Consider the following 16,070-nt stretch of genomic DNA (forward strand, 5'->3'; position numbering starts at 1 on the left):
ATGATCTTGGATGGTCGTACTTTAGCACTGTTCGAATAGGGTAGCCTTTCAAGTCCCCCACTTTATTCGGGAACAGATCCTCGAACACTGAACCCTCTGGCAATTTCTCTATTGTGAGGGTAGGGAATGGGCTGAATGAATATAATTTCTTGTTTGTCGTTCGATTGGATGCGTCCTCGATTGATATTACAACGTTTATCATTCGATGAGTCCAACACCAATTAGCCAACATTTCGATAAATTCAGTCGAGGGGTCGAAATCCAGTAGAAATATTATTCGGGACTCGTGTAGCCTTCTCAGTGATATCCGCACGGTTTCCAAAACTGAATCAACACTTTTATTCGTAACAATCACGAAGGATACTAAATTCTTGTTCACGTATGGTAATATTCTCCCCAAAGTGGAATTCGATATGATTATCCTGGGTCTCAGTATGGTATGTGAAGCAATGTTGAGTAACTCCGCGCCTTTGCCTCCATATTCATCCATTGAGAACAGAACAAACATTGGAGAATGTTCCAAACACTGCTCGATAATGTTATTACAATGGGCATTCTCCCGGAACACAGTACTACAGAATATAATAACTATGGTCGTGGTCTTCATCATGTCGCTACAATGCAAACTGACGAAAGATAATAATCAAGGAACTTAGGAAATCCATTCATTCCAGTTACGATTGACGCACAAGAATTTGAATGGGGTCTTGTCACTTTCAATAAAAACTTGTATATTTGAAAATTGATATCTAAGAAGATGGGTAAGTCAGTTGGGTGGATAATGTTATCTATTCTTGAAGGAGGTAAAAGTAAGAATCAAATGACTTTCATCGATATATGAATGGAAGTAAGCGGATTTCCTCACCGTAGCTGTTATCGGTTGTGATTTTCGACCCTAGATAGGAGAAATTATCAACGGTCTCAAAGTTGTATTCTCCTATCCTTATTCTTCCTGTTTGACAATTGCGGTTTGATGTTGTTGGTTGTTTGGTTTTTGATACTGCTGTTGCCACCATATACTTTGTCTTGCCTTCATTGATATGCAGCCCAAGATCTCGCACCGCCTGCTCGATCTGAATGAAGGCAGTTTGAACGTCTCGGGCGGTTCTTCCTATGATGTCGTTATTCCTCCACTTTATTTCCTTTTAAACGTTACACTTTTCCAAACTCTGGTATGCGACTCTTTTTCTCGACCAGAGTACAGAGTACATCTAATAAGTAGTACCCACATGTAGATACTGCTAGATGTTGAGTTGCTATGATGTGTACTGCCTTATAGATATACTGTGTTCTCGACGATGGTCTACCCGAGAGTTTTCCTGTCATCCTGACATCTCTTGCCTCGGTCTCCTCTCAGGCCGTCAGCTGTTTCCATGGCTGTTCAATGCGGCGGCTGAGACGAATTCCTGGTGCATTCAGGTTCGCGCCTCCAATATAGATCACATCACTGCGCCCCCAGCTGAAACCACGCGGATTGAGCGAAGCGAACCGTCCGTGTGATCCCGCCAATGGGGGGTCAATGGGCATATTTGACACTTCGCCGGCGTTTTTTCGAAGCGCCTCGCCAGGGACACCCACCTGGGCTACTCCGGACGTCAAGCTTGAATGAGTGCTCGTCTCGTTTCATATGGTGGTTCGAGCGGCCTCCGATGAGCGTCCACCGGAATGAGGACCTATGAACACGTCTCGAGGCCCCTGGCAGTGTTGACCTTCGTTGTGTCAGGACGGTGGTGTCGGTCGCAACTTCGAAACGGCGGGTCTGAGCAGACGCAGCATTCCAGAGTCACCTAACTCTGCTCTGCTGAGTCGGCGGGAAGGAGCAGATTCTCTCCGTACACCATCCCCGCGGGGCTAACCATGAAAACCCCCAGTTGGGCTGTACGGAGGCCAAGGGGAACGAAAGGCAAGAACCGTGACCGCGACGGATTGTCGCGAGCCATTAAGGTGGCCTTCATCGTCCGGTGCCAACGTTCCAGCTTACTATTGGACTATGGATGATATGCGGTAATCCTATGCTGAGGAGCCAAGGAGCTTTCCTAACTCCATGGAAAGAGTAAATTGGAATTGCATTCCCTGGTCCGTGGAAGCGTAGAATCCAATCTCGACGAAGGGCCTCGACACATGATTGCGCCGTTATGTCAAACAGAGGTATTGCTTCAGACCACCGTATAAACCTGTCGATGATTGTGAGGCAATACCTGAATCCGTGCGAGTACCCCAAAGGGTCGATGATGACGAGATGGATGGTGTGAAAGCGCTTGGTTGATACACTTACTTGCTTCCGAACATGCTTGCTGCCCTTCTGGCACGCGATGCACTGACTGGCCCAAAAGTTTACGTCCTTGTTCATGGATGGCCAGAAGTATTTATCAATGACTAACCTGCTCCTTGTCCAGATGCCTGTATGCGCAAGATTATATATTGCGTGAAATACTTCCCTTCGAAAATCGGTGGAAATGAATGGCCTACGTCGTTTATCCGAGGTCTTCAGAATAAATAAAAGTTGGAGCCGAAAATAGGAAACTCCTTAAATTTGCCTTCAGACTCTGAAGCTCCGCGTCGTCTTTCTGTGCCTCGGTAATTGCCGTATGCTCGACCGCGGCGGGGACTGTGACCTCGGAGATTCGAGACAAAGCGTGTGCAACAACATTGTCTTTTGCAGACACGTGTTGGATATCAGAAGTAAACTGGCAGATATAACTCGCTTTGTCGGGCTTCCGCCTAAGCGTGAAAGTAAGGAGTTTGTGGTCCGCGAATATCGTGAATGACCTGCCATCAAGGAAGAAACAAAGGTAAGGGTGCATTTGGCTGAGGAAATGCCAGCAGTGTTGCATCAACAAGCTGTTGTTGACTGACTCAAATGCATGGACGTCCTCAGTAGACCACGCAAAATCGCGGGAGTCATTGATTTTGGGCCCAGACAAGTAAGCTTTAAGGATCGCTTGGTGATGAGCGGCCTTGGACAAGAAACGACGATAGAATAATCTACGCAGATCCTTTACCGTGATTGGTAGGGGAAAGCTCTTTATCGCCTCAACCTTACCTGGGGATACCGCCAGGGGTTATCAAGTTATCGAGAAATTTTACTTTTAGTTCGACCTCAAGGAGACGTTGAAAAATGCACTCGAAATGTTCCAAGTGATTAGATTCTGAAGAGGAAGCGATCAAAACATCATCAGCATAAACAAAACAAAAGTTCAAGTTTCGCAAAACAGAGTGGATGAACTTCTGGAAAGCTTCCGCAGCGTTGCAAAAGCCGAAAGTCATGCTGATGAACTCGGAGAGTCCGAAAGGTGTGCAGATAGCCGTTTTCGGGAACGACGGGGATTTGGTGTACTCCTTGGCTATATCGTAAATGATTGCCCAAAATCATGGATGAGTGGAATGGGATATCGGTCTGGAACTGTCTGAGCATTCAGACACCTATAGTCTCCACGTGACCCCTATTCGCCGTTTGGCTTACGGACCAAATGAAGTGGAGAGGCCGAGCCTGGCTAGTACAGAGGCGTGGAAGCATGTGTCGACGCAACACTTTGATAGAACCTCAAAATTTGCGGGCGGACCTTCATCCATCTGATCATCTAAGATCACTAAGGACAGTTCATGCCCATCGCTTATCCCATTTGGTTACTACATCTTTTTAATTCAATTTTTGAAGGTAATGTTTTGTGTGCATCTAGTTTTCAGGTGGGCAACCACATTCAGAGCAAAGGGAGAATCATTCAACCTGAATCAAAACAGATACTACCTACTACCTGTAATCATCATGCGCTGACATGCCACGCTGGTCCGAAGCGCAGATAAGGGAGGAGAGTTTGCGGCAGTATACTTTGTACTAAGCTCAATAAAACAAAAATTAAATGCTGAGATGAGGGAAAGAGATAAATAAAGTATAGTTCGCACCTGATCTCTCTCGGTAAGAAATCCCGCGAAATTTTGGCCAAGAAATCGACTCAATATCGTTAAAAGCAAAAATAATCGTGTTGAAATATCCAAAGCCTCGAGGAAAAGCTAGGGCGTCTACCGCAGCAGGACGGGCCCCGGTCTTGTCGAGAAGTGGACAAGGATTCTTGACGGATGGCATCAGGAGGTAAGTAAACTAGTCCGAGCCAAACAAATACGTCACATTGGCACTCATACTGCAAGCACTGACGAAGTAGGAAGAGCCCTTCGGAAAAGACGCATTAATAGGCCGACCTGATGCCGAGAAAGATGCCGTCCGGCAACTTTTCGATGCAAAAACAAGTAACGTGCCCGCTGATGATACTACCATCATTGCAAGCGACCGTAATTGTCATGTGGGTGAAAAGGCAGATGACAACAGACGCAATGGGGGAAAGAGGTGTGGAGCCCGCAATGAGGATGGCGGGCGTATAGTCGATTTGGCAGACACCCGTGACCTTGCAATTATGAATACATGGTTCGTCAGACGATGGTATCATCTTCCTACATTTTATAGTGAAATGCAAATCGACTATATTTTCATAGGCAACTTTTTTCTCAACTCGGCTTCTTCTTTTTCGGATTTTTTTTGGTACCGTATAGTGCCACTTCTGAAAGAGTCAACACCGAAAAGCCCGCATGGACGCGATCTGTTGTGAACTGGACTCCACTCATACCAACAAAATCGCCGCTGCATCAATTGTCTTAAGCATTATTTGCATTTACATGCATAACATTCCCCATTAGCCAAAAACAAACGTTAGAAATGCATCTAATAAATACAGAAATGACACAATGAGAGATATAAAACTAAAAAAATAATCATATATTTTTGTTATTATCTATATTTAGGGCACCTATAATTTCAGAAATATAAGCTTAAACAATATCTTCACAATTATCTTAGCCAATTTTTCATTGCTTGGCGGAAACAGTCCTTACACCGCTTCGCCGTGCGCATAGTCGCTTTGCAATGTACAAATTCTAATAGGAAACAAAAAAGGCTTAAAGTAAGCCCTCCAACTAAACAATATAACCCCAACTGCAAGTGCTTTCCGTTTATCAGGACATACGAAGCTTGAGGGGTAGGAGTCGCTTTCACTATGCCAACTTCAATGCTTTCACGACCAATATCGTTAATCCACTTCGCATTTAGACCACCATCAAATGTCCTTGTTATGTGCTTATTAAAGGAATCCAAAAAGAAGGCATCATCCCTGATTGTCATGCCCGACGATGCCCCAAATGAATCGATTGCCGTCTTATGAAATATCTTCCTCCTTAATGGCTTTTCAATAAAATGTATCATTTCGTATTTATCACTTGGTATCATATAACCATAACTGTCATTTAAAGTGCGTAATTGCTCCATAAGTTCTTCATGGCTCAGGAAGATAAACAGATGCTTAAATTTCGCTAGTATGATTCCAAATGCTACGAAGTAGTCGAACTCATCCTTTTCTAGCATCAATTTGACTCCTGATTTATCAATATCTTCGAAAGTATTACTCTGTCGCTCATAAACTACCACTGTAAGGAAACTTGACAATAATCCGAGGAAAAGATTCGTAAGAATGAATCCAAGAAGCATTAATTGACCATGAATAGCAACAAAAGGACGATACTTGAAACTCCTACGTTCTAGACTTTGATACATTATACACAATAAAAGATTGCAGAATGCATCTCCTATATCCAATCTACCATAAACCAAAAGACCACAGATACATTCAATAAATGTCACATAAATTACGATGCATAATATCAGATACCAAACGCCTCGATCAAATGGAAGAAGTAGATAATTATGTGGAGCAATCGGGGAACTTTGGGGTACTATTATGCAAACTGTACCGAAAAGAATGGCTGACGTTGAGTCCATATTTTCAACATTCAACCCCAAAACATGTGGGGCCAAATCAATCGTATTATTTTGTAAAAAGTTCATTATTTGCGGTCGATTTAGAATGTCTCGATGTCCATCGTCAATAACTTGGATACTGGCGTTGTGGGTTGTTATCCATGTATAAAAAGTTTTGGAAAGGTACCCTCCAAACGCCATCTCACTCTTATAATTCGTATATGTAAATGATCTTGGATGGTCGTACTTTAGCACTGTTCGAATAGGGTAGCCTTTCAAGTCCCCCACTTTATTCGGGAACAGATCCTCGAACACTGAACCCTCTGGCAATTTCTCTATTGTGAGGGTAGGGAATGGGCTGAATGAATATAATTTCTTGTTTGTCGTTCGATTGGATGCGTCCTCGATTGATATTACAACGTTTATCATTCGATGAGTCCAACACCAATTAGCCAACATTTCGATAAATTCAGTCGAGGGGTCGAAATCCAGTAGAAATATTATTCGGGACTCGTGTAGCCTTCTCAGTGATATCCGCACGGTTTCCAAAACTGAATCAACACTTTTATTCGTAACAATCACGAAGGATATCAAATTTTTATTCACGTATGGTAATATTCTCCCGAAAGTGGAATTCGATATGATTATCCTGGGTCTCAGTATGGTATGGGAAGCAACGTTGAGTAACTCCGCGCCTTTGCGTCCATATTCATCCGTTGAGAACAGAACAAACATTGGAGACTGTTCCAAACACTGCTCGACAATGTTATTACAATGGGCATTCTCCGGGAACACAGTACTACAGAATATAATAACTATGGTCGTGGTCTTCATCATGTCGCCACAATGCAAACTGACGAAAGATAATAATCAAGGAACATAGGAAATCCGTCCATTCCAGTTACGATTGACGGAAGAGAATTTGAATGGGGGTGTTCTCATTTTCAATAAAAGCCTGTATATTTGAAAATATCTAAGGAGATGAGTAAACCAGTTGGGTGGATAATATTGTCTTTCCTTCAAGGATCGATAAATGCATGGAAGTAAAAGGGCAAAAGTTATGCCATGGTACCTTGAAGGAGCGATGCTACGCATCGATTATACTCGTATGTAATTTTTTCTCGTCGGTCTCTGGTTGCGAAAGGCGATATCCTATTAAAATCGATTCAGTACCTGTCTCAAAAATCGAAAACTATTAGTTCGCCTTCCGCACTTCTCCCTCCTCTGGTTGCCCGCTGTACATCGGCCTGAATCCTTTTGGTTATGATGCTCGCCGCGCACCAATTTACCTCCGACTTCAGCATTTCGCCGGCGATGTTCTGAGGACTTATCTTGATTCTCAGAAAGAATTCCAAGCACCTCCTCTCTGAACAAAATCATGGACAGTAGAAATGATATGTGCTGGATTCTTAGATGTGCAACCACATTCAAGACAAAAGATATCGGTGCAGATACTTCCTATCACCACTCTACCCTAACAGGAATTGGGTCAGGTGGTTGCTAATCTCACCATGTCATCGCTGAATCCAGTTCTCAATGTGGGGGTCAGTGCGCTGGTCCAGCGACCCTCGCCATGTCATTTGCACAGCATGTTGGTCCCAAGTCCAGATAAAGGACCTCCCTAGGTGCACTGAATACGGTTAAACACCTCATTCATCTCATTTAACGAGGTAAGACGAGCCCCGATGCTGTCAAAAAATCAGCTAGGGTTTTCGGCGCATGGACAGCGTCAGGACGTAACGTAAACGAAAAAGAAACTGTAGGAAAGTCTACCTAAAATCATACTAGATAACGCCAAGGACGATAAGAGCAACAAGAAGAATAACGAAGCTGTCATTGTCAAGGGTCTCAAGGAAAATCTCTTCTTCACATAAACGTGGACAAACGAAATGCGAATGTGATCATGGACAAGGAGTACGATGAAGCAGTCGTGGAAAACTTGAACAATGGCAACTTCCATGATCTAAGGAAATCTTTCAATAGTGCGAATGTCCAACCCAACCCTTCCAAAACTCCGGTGTCTGCCCAAAATCCATAAACCTGGAAATGAAACGAGAGAGAGAAATGCCCCAAACAAACTCGCCAACTCAGAAACTAGCGAAATCGCTGATTTCGAAACTAAGCAATTTGTGGCTCAAAAGCCAATATTCGGTGAAAGACAGGGAACAGTCCATCAGCCCCAGCGAAAGTATCCTTTGATGTGAAAGCTTTGTTCCATAGCATCCCCAATTGGTAACCTCTTTTCTCTACTACGCAGCAAAATTTTCGCGAAAAAAAAGGAAAGGAGAAAGAGGAAATAATCCCTCTATATTGGGTAAGATTTGTGGATGACGTCCTTGGTGTGGTCAAAAGACAAGACACAACCTCGGTGAGAGCAAATCTAAATAATATTGCCGTAAAGGTTGCCTTTACAACGGAAACAGACTACAGTCTGCCATTGATAGACCAATTTTAGACTTAACTACAAACAGAAGGCAATATCTAACATTTTAGATACAGTCTGCCGTTTTTAGATACCAAAATAATAAAACAGGACGAAAAGGTGGAATTTGACATCCGTAGGAGAAAGACCCATATCCGATGAATCATCACAATAACCTTTAATCGTACATGTTGTCAAAAAATGGCTCCCTCCAATTCCATAATCCATCGCATGAACACGGTACCGCTAAGTAAGGAACACTTTGAGAAGGAGAAGGAATACATCCTAAGCACTGCTAAAATGAACGGCTGCAAGGGAAAACCAGTGTATGCTACACTAATGAGGTAAAAGGAGAGGCAACTGAAGAGAAGCGAACCAACGCACTTAAGCATACAGCAAAAAAACCCCATTTTCATCAACTGAGCAACAACCGATATCCGGTGTAGCCCTGCCTTAGTAAGGTACTCCAGATATCCCGGCTTTGCGCCGAGATCCACCGGTTCATTGTCTCTAAAAGCTGTCAGCGTCCTGGCCCAAGCCATCGCTTATTTTCACGCAGGGTCTACCAGATCTTCTTTTTGTAACACAGACATTGCCCTTATAAACTTTCCGGGATGGATCATCCTCATCCATACGGATTGAGTGACCCGCACACCACATCCTGGTGAGCCGGATTTTATCCATCCATAGCCAGACGGTTATGGTATCGCTATATAGGCTACCGAATCGTCCGTCCTCATGTAGGGAGCCGAAAATTTTACGAAAGAGACTTCCGCTGTAAAAATTTACCAAACAAAAATCTTGGGCAAGATTTTTTTTATTTAGATTGTAAGCACTGAGGGAGGGACTAGTTGGCTCCTTAAATATCAATTGCGATTATTTTGGTTTCATTCGAACACTGGGAACAATCGAAACGTTCAATACGAAAAACCACGTCTGCACTGGACAAGAAATCCCATGGTCTGGTGCCAAAAGCTGCGAGATAAAATGAAATGAAACGATTGACGCACAAGAATTTGAATGGGGCCTTGTCACTTTCAATAACAACCTGTATATTTGAAAATTGGTATCTAAGAAGATGAGTAAGTCAGTTGGGTGGATAATGTTATCTTTTTTTCAAGGAGGTAGAAGTAAGAATCATATGACTTTCATCTATATATGTACGGAAGTAAAGGGCCAAAAATTATGCCATACTGTGTTCGTCAGTTCTTCTATCAGTCTGCCACACCAGATTTACTCGAAAACGGTTGAACTTATTGGGAGAACGTGTGGTCTGTTGAATCCTTTACATGCAACGAATGTCATAATTTTGTGTTGAGCTTAAAGAGAAGGTCTCATCCACTAAAACCAACCTTAAATTCTCCTTTTTTCTTTCGAGCGGAACCGCCGCTAAGCGTTACTTCGCGAGGAGGGCTGCGCTGCGACCAAGCCCTTCACACTTATTCCGCTTGATTCCTTTGGTTATGGAATTCACCGCACACCAATTTGTCTCCCACTTCAGAACCTTCTCCACTTTACTCTGATTGCTGATTTTAAAATAGTCTTCCAGGCGCCTCCTCTTTGTGCAAACTCGAAGAGTGCAGATCATGACATGCTTCGGACCTTCAGTGGAGATGGGTAGGTGATGTATGTAGTATTAAGTGATATTATCTTAAAGTGTGATATTACATTACCATCCAGCGCGATTCAAACATTACCAAACACTACCTCACATATGCACTACAACATTATCTAACATTACTGCATTACCTAATATTACCGCGTTAAAAAGTATCACCGCATTAGAAAAGTGATGTTGTAACATAAGATCACCTAACATTACCAGATTACCAAGCATCATCGCATAATCGGATTACAAAACGGAAGTTGTAATAAAGCATCACCTAATATTACCGCTCTTAGTTGTGCAAGCCGCGGCGAGAGTTGTCGATGCTTGCTTTGAGCTTGCTTTAGGCTTGTTTCGGGCCGGTTTTGGACTGGCTTTGGGTTGACTTCGGACTGGCTTCTGGGTTAGAAAATGAATTCGAATACATGTCAATATGGGGATGCAGATTCTTGGTTTTAAATAATTAATTCGTAATGTTATGGTTTGGAATGAATGTCTACTGCTGGTTTGTTGTGTGTGTCACCTTGGGCTCTGTAACACGACATCTAACATTTAAAATAAATAATTTCACTTATTTTCAAAAAACTTAACAATTGGTCGTTTTCCACTAAACTCAAAAACTCAATTTTATTTGAACAATTCCAAATTTTATTTATTAATCATTTTCGAATGATGCAAGTGAAAATTGGCCGGGCAAATTGTTCGTTGACCCTTATAATCTTGGCCATATTACATATTGTCCATATTGCCTAATGTTGATTGGGGGCTAAGCGATTAGCCGTTGTTGGTTTAGGTGTAGTTGTTGCTTTTGCTGGGCCGACTCAAATTTTGAAGTTGCCTAACCATACATCTGAGGGAGGAAAAACGTCGATCGAGGGTGTAATCCGTCGTGGATCATCCCTTTTGATCGTGGCACTCGGGTCCAGAGTCTTACGGCTTCACGCACCGTCGAGCTGTTGTTTTTTCTTTCATTTCCAGGTTTAGTTCGTGTGGTAATATCTCGACAATCTCGCGCGAATCCCCGTGTTTGTTTGATTTTCAGGTTTCGGTGGGGACTCACGCATGGGCAAAGGACACGTGAACTTTTAACTGATCGAAGTGTTAAAACTCTTTTATGCAAAAGGTGATATGATATCACATTACCTACTAAGGTAATGTTTTGTGCACCTCTAGTCTTCAGCCAGAGCCAAAGAGACAAACATTCAATCTGGATTGGATCAGATACTTCCTATAACCATCATGCGTTGACATATCATATCGGCCCCAAGTAAAAATAGAGGATGACAGTTTGAGGCAATATACTTTGTGCTATCTTCGAAACAAAAAAAAAAACGCTGATATCAGGGGGAGAGACTATTAATGTATAGGTAGAGTTACCCCACTTTGCTAAATCCTACCTGATTTCTCTTTGTAGCAGGTCTCGCGACAGGCCGATCAAGAAAGTACATCCAATGTCGTTAAAAGCAAAATTATTATGTTGACTCGTAAACCCTGGGGAAATGCTAGGGCCTCCACCTCCAGTCGGCACGGCAGGCGCAGGTCCTGTCGAGAGATGAGCAAAGGTTCTTGATGTATGGGCGGCATTATGATATAAGTAAATTAGTCCGGGCTAAACAAGTACGTACTGGCACGATAAATATTGGCACGCTCTCAAGAAAGACCGAGGAACTCGCAAGAGCCCTTCGCAAAAGGCGCGTTGATATTTGCACTCTACAAGAAACTCGAAGATGCTGTGCCAAAAGCTACGACATAGAGCGTGAACGCGATAAAGATCGGTACAAATTCTATTTTGGTAGCCCACACGCTCAACACGATGTTGTTATCGCCATCTCAGAGGGTTTATTTATATTAGCTGATCGAACTGATTCAACTATTTCGAGCAAATTTCAACTGAAGAATTTGTTCATCCTCCACTTCCACAATCATTGCTGACATTTGGAGTAGTTTCACCTTTCAGGGCCACAGGTTCTCAGAGGTAGCGGTGAGGAAGACAGGGCGGCAGCCCTCTTGGCCGAACCAAAACCAAGTGGACGAGGAGAACCTGGTTTGCGAAATAGGCAAATGATCCAAAGGTTTAGTTAGGGCGATCAGATCCGAGTCTGCACGGGGACTCATCTCAAGTGGCAATAATCACGAAACCTTACTAGGAGTATACTGGTACCATAGGAACCGGGATAGCCCCTGAATTCACATACTTTAGGAGAATTCCTGTTGTATGAACGTTCAGCTCGGTTGTTGCTGTTGGCCTCCTTGTGGGAGGTTCATGGTGGTTATTGGTTACGTTCAAGCGAACAGAGACCTTCAGGCCTCGACGTGGTGTTGCGTTTCAACAGGGGAGCCGTACTGCTTAGTTAGATAGGCCTTGCATCCACCAGTATGAATGCTGAGCCATGTACTCTGCATAAACTGGTAGCGTTATAGCTTGCCACAGCGGGGCCTTTGTTGTGGTCACAAAATCCCGTGCCGTGTCTTAAGAAGACCGGGGGATTAAGTCAGGTAGCCACGTAAAATCATAAAGACGTAACTGTTAGCGCAACTGAAGTCGAGAAAACTATAAAACCAATGAAATCGGGGAAAGCAGCACCACCTGACGGCGTCGCATCTGAGCGCTGGAAAGCGAAGAGCTGGGACCCAACACTGTGGCTCAGCGAATTTTTGAACTGGGTTATTCAGGAAGATAAAACACCACCTGACATGGAAGAAAGCACCATAGTTTCAATATGGAAAAAGGGTGGTAGTTCAGCAGAATGTTCAAATGTTCAAACCGTCCGATCCGGTTATTTTCCCATACCATGAAGATTTTTGAACGCAATCTTGACAACTGTATTCGCGAAATCGTTGAAATAACCGTGAATTAAGCTGGATTTGTCAAGAACTGCGAAACTACTGACGCAATATAGACTGCGCAGTTACTCATGGAGAAACACCGTGAAAAGCGTCGCCTTCTGGATCTAGAGAAAGCGTTTGACCGTGTGCCACAGGAACTCATCTGGTATGCTCTACTACAACATTTAGTGCCAAAAGAACTCGTGTGCTGGGTTGCTGCTGCTCTACCACCATCCGAAAAGTAAAGTTCGAAATGTGGCGGGTGCATCAAAACCGCTTCGTGTCTCGGTTGGTGTTCATCAAGGAAGAGCCCTGTCACCACTTCTCTTTGTTCCTATTATGGACACGGTCACACTGAACATTCGACGCCAAGCGCCCTATATACTACTTTATGCAGATGATGTTTTCCTCTGGCGTCTCATAGCAGAAATTGTCTCGAGTAACTTGTCCAAAAATGGAATGATCGCTTCTTCAAACACGGTCTCAGATTGAATCTGAATAAAACGGAGTTTTTGACTACCGATCTCCATGAAACAGGCACAATCACTGTCAATAGCATTGACCTGCCCAGAACTGAGCGATTTAAATATCTTGGATCAATGTTATCAGCTAATGGGGAACTGCGTTATGAAATTGCTTCCCATATTAACGTAACCTGGATTAAGTGGCGTTCCACAATTGATGTTCTTTGTGATCGACGTATCAACAAACATCTCAAATCTAAAACTTACGCAGTGCCATTCATCCATTCGCTCTCTATGGTTCTGTTTGTTGGCCAACTATAAAAGACAATGAACGGCGTCTTGCGGTAATGGAGACGAAGATGTTGCATTGGACTGGTGGTACACACATTCGAAATGAGGATATCCGCGATCGATATGGGGTTGCACCGATCGTGAAAAAACTGCGAGAGAGGCGTCTTCGTTGGTATGTTAATGTAATTCGCGTCAAAGAGAATTCACTTGCCAAAATTGGTCTGAACATCGCAGTGGATGGTAAGCGACCAAAAGGCTGGCGGAAACAACAGTGGTTTGATACGCTTGATGGGGATTTAAAAGCCTCGTGATTACATCCAGATCAGACATTTAATAGAACCAAATGGCGAAAATGATCACGACGAGCCGACCCCGCTTGTTAGCGGAGCAAAGGCTGTAGAAAAAGAAGAAGCTTTGCTTAATTTTGTATAGACTGCTCCTTCGAAGACATTAACTATTTAAATTCTCTTCATAGTAATTACACAATGATAAAAATAAAATCAGAAGAATAATCCTATGTTTTTGTTTTTATCTATGTATATTTAGGGCATCCACAATTTGAAACATATTAGCTTAAATTATATCTTAACAATTATCGTAGGAAATTCTTCATTGCTTGGCGCAAACAATCTTTGCCAGTATTCGTAGTACGCATAACCGTTTTACAATGCACAAATTCTAATAAGAAACAACAAAGACTTAAAGCAAGTCCCCCGATTAAACAATATAAACCGAGTTGCAAGTGCTCTCCGTTTATCAGGATATATGAAACTTGAGGGGTAGGAGTCGGTTTCACTATGCCAGCTTCAATACTTTCGTGACCAATATCGCTAATCCATTTCGTATTCAGACCACCATCAAATGTCCTTGTTATATGCTTGTTGAAGGAATCCAGAAAAAAGGCATCGTCCCTGATTGTCATTCCCGCCCAGGCCACAGGTGCATTGATTGGCACCTCATGGAATATTTTCCTTCTTAATGGCTTTTCAATAAAATGTATCATTTCGTATTTATCACTTGCTATCATATAACCGTAACTGTTATTCAAAGTGCGTAATTGTTCCATAAGTTCTTCATGGTTCAGGAAGATAAACAGATGCTTAAACTTCGGTGGTATGATTCCGAATGCTACGAAGTAGTCGAACTCCATCCTTTCTAGCATTAATTTGACTCCTGATTTATCGATATCCTCGAAAGAGTTACTTTGCCTTTCGTAAACTACCACTGTAAGAAAACTTGACAATAATCCGAGGAAAAGATTCGTAAGAATGAATCCAAGGATGAGCAACTGACCACGAATAGCGACAAAAGGACGATATTTGAAGCTTCTGGGCTCGAGACTTTGATACATTATACACAACAAAACATTGCAGAAAGCTTCCCCCAAATCGAATTTACCATAAACGAAAAGGCCACAGATACCTTCAATGAACGTTGCATAAATGGCCATGCTTACTATCAGATACCAAACGTTCCGATCAAATGGAAGAAGCAAATAATTATGTGGAGCAATCGGGGAACTTTGGGGTACTATTAGGCGAACTGTGCCAAAAAATGTGGCTGATGTTAAGGTCACATTTTCAACATTCAACCCCAAAACATGTGGGGCCAAATCAATCGTATTATTTTGTAAAAAGTTAATTATTTGCGGTCGATTTAGAATGTCTCGATGTCCATCGTCGATAACTTGGATACTGGCGTTGTGGGTTGTTATCCATGTGTAAAAAGTTTTAGAAAGGTATCCTCCAAACGCCATCTCACCCTTATAATTCGTATACGTAAAGGATCTTGGATGGTCGTACTTTAGCACTGTTCGAATAGGGTACCCTTTCAAGTCTCTTACTTTATTCGGGAACAGATCCACGAACACTGAACCTTCTGGCAATTTTTCTATTGTGAGGGTAGGGAATGGGTTGAATGAATACAATTTCTTATTTGTCGTTCCATTGGATGCGTCCTCGATTGATATTATAACGTTTATCATTCGATGGGTCCAACACCAATTAGCCAACATTTGGATAAATTCAGTCGAGGGGTCGAAATCCAGTAAAAATATTATTCGGGACTCGTGTAGCCTTCGCAATGATATCCGCACGGTTTCCAAAACTGAATCAACACTTTTATTCGTTACAATCACGAAGGATATCAGATTTTTATTCACGTATGGTAATATTCTCCCCAAAGTGGATTTCGATATGATTATCCTGGGTCTCAGTATGGTATGTGAAGCAGCGTCGAGTAACTCCGAGCTTTTGCCTTCGTATTGATTTGTGTAGAACACGACAAACATGGGTGAATGTTCCAAACATTGTTCTATAATTTTGTCACCGTGGGTATTCTTTGGGAACACAGTACTACAGAAAATAATAACTATAGTCGAGGTCTTCATCATGTCACCACGATGCAAACTAACGACCGATAATAATCAAGGAACATAAGAAATCTGTCCATTCGAGTTATGATTGACGTAGGACAATTTGAATGGAGCAATTCAGAGATAGGAAATTAGAATTAATAAAAACTATTGTCATTTTCAATAAATACCCATATTTTTGAAAATTGGTATCTATTAAAGCCATAAAGTGATAACTCGAAAGGGTAAAAGCTATGCCATACCACATTCAAGGAGCGATACTACGCATCGAATATAATAATATT

This window comes from Hermetia illucens, chromosome 1 (genome assembly GCF_905115235.1).
Source record: "Hermetia illucens chromosome 1, iHerIll2.2.curated.20191125, whole genome shotgun sequence".
Classification (NCBI taxonomy): domain Eukaryota; kingdom Metazoa; phylum Arthropoda; class Insecta; order Diptera; family Stratiomyidae; genus Hermetia; species Hermetia illucens.